This window comes from Gossypium hirsutum, chromosome A10 (assembly GCF_007990345.1).
Source record: "Gossypium hirsutum isolate 1008001.06 chromosome A10, Gossypium_hirsutum_v2.1, whole genome shotgun sequence".
In the NCBI taxonomy this organism is placed as follows: Eukaryota; Viridiplantae; Streptophyta; class Magnoliopsida; order Malvales; family Malvaceae; genus Gossypium; species Gossypium hirsutum.
This window is the reverse complement of record NC_053433.1, coordinates 9,911,676-9,917,686: the sequence shown is the minus strand read 5'-3', so window position 1 is coordinate 9,917,686 and position 6,011 is coordinate 9,911,676.

Genomic DNA, 6,011 nt, shown 5'->3' with positions numbered 1-6,011 from the left:
GAAGAAAGCTAATCCAAAGCCTATAAAAACACCTTAAGTATGACCCAGAGACGGAGGCCTCTTCTAGAACTTTTCTGGAATACAGAGCCACATGCCAGGAATTGCTTGAAGGAAGCCAGACGATCCATCCCAAAAGCCGGAGCTACTCCAAGATTGAATATCTCTCTCAGAATTCCTTCAGGGGTTTTAGAGTTTTCTTCATGTTTTGTTATTTTTATACTTTTGAGATGTACTCTTATTTTATTATGAACTAAACCCCTTATATATCTAAGGGGGATAAAACCTACGACGGATCTTGTTATTATTATCCGAACTGTATGATAAATACTTGATTTGTTCTTAATTATTTGTTCTTAATGCTTGAGTTAATATTCCGGGTATTAATTCATTATTTGATGTGCTTATGCAGAGGGGGAATAGACCCTGTCTAAAAGTAGATTTGACATAATTAAGCGGAGTTGGTCGAACGCCTAGAAATAAGGTTACGAGATTTTTCCGGATTAGGGTGAAACCTAATATGGGAGTCCATAGAGTGATTTACTACTTCCCTAGGGGTTTTAATTAAGAAAGAAATTTTGATTAATTCAACTGAGGGTTAGACGTTATTAGTCTCGAAAAGGATAATAACATAGGTTAGGGAGTCTCACGGATCAAGTCAAGTGAATAAATCATCCGGTTCAGAGTCAGATAACAAGTGAAATCTAGGTGGATTCCTCCTCGGGTGTCGTCCTTATCAATTGCTTTTTTTCAAGTCTTTTTTCCAAATTTTCTCTTTGCTTTAATTAAATTAGTTAATTAGTTTAGATAATTAGTTTAATAAAAAAACCCTTTTATTCTTAGGCTAGATAATAAAAAGATAGTTATTACTAGTACTTTTGGTTCCCTTGGGTACGATATCCTGGTTTTGCCATTACTATACTATTGTTCGATAGGTGCGCATTCCTTTTTGTCGTGATAATAGTTAGTCTAGGTTTGATCTTCATTACAAATATTTATTACTTGTTACAAATTACGCGATTAGATTGAATCATTTATTTCAATGTCATCCGGCTCTTTGGTACTGGAGTTTTCAAGCCTAGAGTGACTGTTAACCTCAAGATTTTCAGCTCCTTTCTTATCCTTAATCTCCAAGTCAAATTCTCCAATAATAAGATCCATCGAATGAGTCGAGGTTTTGCATCAGTTTTAGTCAAAAGGTGGCGAAGAGCGGAATGGTCAGTATAAACGACAACTTTAGACAATATTAAATATGGCCTAAATTTATCGGATGAAAAAACCACAACTAGCAGCTCTTTCTCCGTGGCGGTGTAGTTTTCTTGTGCGGTTTTCAAAGTTCTACTAGCATAATAGATAGGTTGAAAATGTTTATCTCTTCGCTGTCCCAAAACTGCACCTACTGCAAAATCACTCGCATCGCACCTAGTTCAAAAGGTGAATTCCAATCAGGGGCAATTATAATTGGCGCTTTAGTCAGTTTATCCTTTAAAGTATTAAATGCTTCTAAACAATCCTGATCATAATTAAAAGGCACATCTTTTTCTAGTAATTTAGTCAAAGGCTTAGCTATTTTAGAAAAGTCTTTAATAAATCTTCTATAAAACGCAGCATGTCCTAAAAAGCTTCTAATAGCCTTAACCGAATTAGGGGGAGGTAGTTTTTCAATGGTTTCAATTTTAGATTTATCAACCTCAATCCCTCTACTAGAAATTTTATGTCCTAACACAATACCTTCTTGAACCATAAAGTGACATTTTTCCCAGTTAAGCATAATGTTTGTTTCCTCACATCTTATTAAAACTCGTTTTAAAATTTTAAGGAAAAAATGGAAAGAGTTACCGAAAACTAAGAAATCATCCATAAATACCTCCATGACGTCTTCTATGAGTTTGTAAAAAATGGCCATCATGTAGCGCTGAAAAGTAGCAAGAGCGTTACATAATCCAAAAGGCATTCTACAATAAGTAAACGTACCGTTTGGACATGTAAATGTCATCTTTTATTGATCTTCAGGAGCTATTGGGATTTGGAAATAGTGAGAGAGTCCATCTAAAAAGCAGTAGTACATGTGCCCTGACAATCTTTCCAACATTTGGTCAATGAATGGAAGGGGGAAGTGATCTTTTCTCGTTGCATCATTTAGCTTCCTATAATCAATACATACTCTCCAACCTGTGACTATCCTTGTTGGGATTAATTCATTCTTCTCATTGGCTACAACAATCATGCCTCCTTTCTTAGGAACAACCTGCACTGGACTCACCGAAGAACTGTCAGAAATAGGATAAATAATTCCAACATCTAGGAGTTTAATTACCTCAGCTTTAAAAACTTCCTTCATGTTGGGGTTCATTCGTCTTTGGGCTTGTACGCATAGTTTATATTCATCTTCCATTAAAATTTTGTGGGTGCAAAAAGAAAGGCTGATCCCTTTAATGACATAAATTTTCCAAGCTATAGCCCTTTTATGCTCTCTTAATACTTGGAGTAATTCCCCTTTCTCCTAGGGTTGCAAGTTGGATGCAATAATTACCGGTAATGTAGAATTATTTCCAAGTAATGTATATTCCAAGTGATTCAGCAATTGTGTAAATTTTAGTTTGGGAGGTTCTTCAATAGAGGGTTTTTGCTTAAGTTTATCTTTTACCTTAATTCCCTCATATTCTGCTAGTTTTCGGAAGGTTTCATTTGAGTTTAGTTCAGTTCCTAACTCAAAATCATCATCCACCCCCTCTCCTTGGGCGAGACACAGTTCCATCGTGTCCTTGTGTACGATTTCCTAAAAAGAATCTTGATTAGCATGATCAATAGAGTCTATAAAATAAAAAGAGTCATCTTGTTCCCTAGAAAATCTCATGGCATCATAAATTTTAAAAATAATTTCTTCGTCACTTACTCTAAGTACCAATTTACCATCACTCACATCAATTATAGCCCTAGCAGTGGCTAAAAATGGCCGACCTAAGATTAAAGGCACCTCAAGATCTTCATCCATGTCAAGCACAACGAAATCAACAGGAAATATAAATTTATCTACTTTTACAAGTACGTCCTCTATAATTCCCCTAGGATATTTAACAGATCTATCAGCTAATTGAATACTCATCCTAGTGGGTTTAGGTTTCCCAAGACCAAGTTGTTTAAACATTTTATATGGCATCAAATTAATGTTGTCGCCTAAATCAACTAGTGCTTTATCAACATTCAAACTACCAATTAAGCAGGGAATAGTAAAACTTCCTGGATCTTTCAGTTTGGTTGGCAGTTTATTTTGGAGTATGGATGAGCACTCCTCATTAAGTTCCACTGTAGATAAGTCTTCAAACTTTCTTTTGTTTGTTAAAAGCTCCTTTAAAAATTTTGCATATGCAGGCATCTGCGATATAGCTTCAACAAAAGGTAAGTTAATATGTAGTTGTTTAAAAAGTGCAAGAAATTTACCGAATTGTGCATCCATGCGGTCTTTGTTCAACTTTGCTGGGTATGGGATTGGTGGTTTATATTCTTTTGGCATTAAAATTGTCATTGTTTTCGGGTTCGACCTCCTTTCTGTCAACTTCTTATGGTGGCTTCTTTTCAGATTCAGCTAACACTTTCCCACTCCTTAGTGTAACTGCTTTCACGTGCTCTTTTGGTTTAGGTTCAGTGTTACTTGGTAGACTTCTTGGTGGTCATTCCGAAATTAGTTTGGCGAGTTTTCCTATCTGAGTTTCAAGCCCTTGAATCGACTCTTGTTGATTCTTGAGTGCTGTCTCGGTATGCTGAAAATGAGTTTCTGACATCGAGATGAATTTTGTTAGCATCTTCTCGAGGTTCGATTTTTTCTCTTGTTGGTAGGGTCCTTGTTGGAAGCCTGGAGGTAGTGGTGGTCTCTGATTTCCTTGGCTTCCCCATGAAAAATTTGGGTGATTCCTCCAACCTACATTGTAAGTGTTACTATAAGGATTATTTTAAGATCGAGGATTATTACCCATGTTATTTAACTGCTCGTTCTCTATGTTGTGGCCATAGGGTAGGTATTTTGAATTTTCTTGATCCACCTCCACTTGCTTCGCACTGCATTACTGGGTGAACTTGTGAAGAACCAAGAAAATCGTCAATTTTTCTATTCAAAAGTTCTACCTGATTAGAGAGCATGGTGACTGAATTAACGTTAAAAACACCAGCTGTTTTCGTTGGCTTTGTCCTCATGACTTGCCACTGATAGTTATTCAGTGACATCTCTTCTATAAATTCATAAGCATCCTCAGGTGTCTTATTTTTGATAGTTCTGCTAGCAGCTGTGTCGATCATCTGTCGAGTTGAAGGATTCAAGCCATTGTGAAACGTTTGAACCTGTAGCCAGAGTTGTAACCCATGGGAGGGCACCTTCTCAACAGATCCTTGTTTCTCTCCCATGCATCGTAGAGTGTTTCTAAATCCATCTGCACAAAAGAGGAGATATCATTACGTAATTTGGTTGTTTTGACCAGTGGAAAATATTTTAATAAAAACTTTTCGGTCATTTGTTTCCAAGTAGTGATTGACCCTCATGGTAACGAGTTCAACCATTGTTTAGCCTTATTCCTCAACGAAAAGGGAAACAACTGAAGGCGAATGGCATTATCAGAAATGCCATTGATATTAAAAGTGTCGCAAAACTCTAAGAAATTTGCCAAGTGAGCGATGGGATCCTCGTCCTACAAACCATTAAACTGAACAAACTGTTGGATCATTTGAATAGTGTTAGGTTTTAGTTCAAAATTATTTACAGTGACAGCAGGCTTAACTATGCTCGATTCAGTTCCTGCTAAGGAAGGTTTAGCATAACCATACATAGTACATGGAGTAGGATTCTGATTAGCAGCAATTGTAGGATATAGCGGATTTTCTTGGTTTTCAGCCATCACCTTTTTTGTGGTTGAAGTATCGTCCTCTTGCTCTTCCTCTGTGTATCGTAAGCTTCGTCTTATTTCTCTTCGATTTCTGTGAACTATGTGATCGATCTCACTATCAAACAGTAATGGTCCCAACGGGTTTCTTCTAGTCATACACTATAAAAACCTGTCAGGAACGAATAAAAGAAAAAATTAGAAAAGAAAATAAAAATTTAAATTGCAAATAAAGTAGAATGTCTAAAGTAATAAAAATCGAGTGTTCCTAATATCCTAGTCACTGGCAATAGTGCCAAAACTTTAATACGTGATATTCACGACAGGTTTTAAAAATTTTAATTAATCGTTCTTGAAACTAACTATTATCACGATAAAGGCCAGTGTACCTATCGAACAGTAGTATAGCTTTAGCAAGACTGGATTGTCGAACCCAAAGGAACCAAGAGTACTACTAATTACTTTCTTTTTATTAGCTAGCCTAAAAATTAAGGATTTGTTTATCTAAACTAATTAACTAAATTAAATATGCATAGAGAAAAAATGGGGAAAAGCTTTTGGGAGAACTCGATTGATTAAGACAACACCCAAGGAAAAATCCACCTAGACTTCACTTGTTATTTGACTCTGAATCAGACGATTTATTCATTTGACTTGATCCGTAGAAATCCCTAAGTTATATTATTATCTCTCTCGAGACTAATAACATCTAACCCTAGGTTGATTAATTGAAATCTCTTTTTAATTAATGCCCTAGTGTTGCATTAACTCGATCTATGGATCCCCTTATTAGGTTTCACCCTAATTCGAGAAAATCTTATCACCCTATCTTTAAGCGTGCAATCAACTCCACTTAATTATGACAAATTTACTCTTAGACAGGGTTTGTTCCTCCTCTAAATAATAGCATTAACTTGAATCAATATCCTGGAATATTAAAAAAAGAATTAAGAACACATAATTAAGAACAAGTCAAATATTTATCATACAATTCAGATAATAATAACAAGATCTGTCTTAGGTTTCATTCCCCTTAGGTATTTAGGGGGTTTAGTTCATAACTAATAAAGAAAACATCTCAAAAGAATAAAGATAACTAAACATAAAGAAAACCTAAAACACCTGAATGGAAATTGAAGGGAG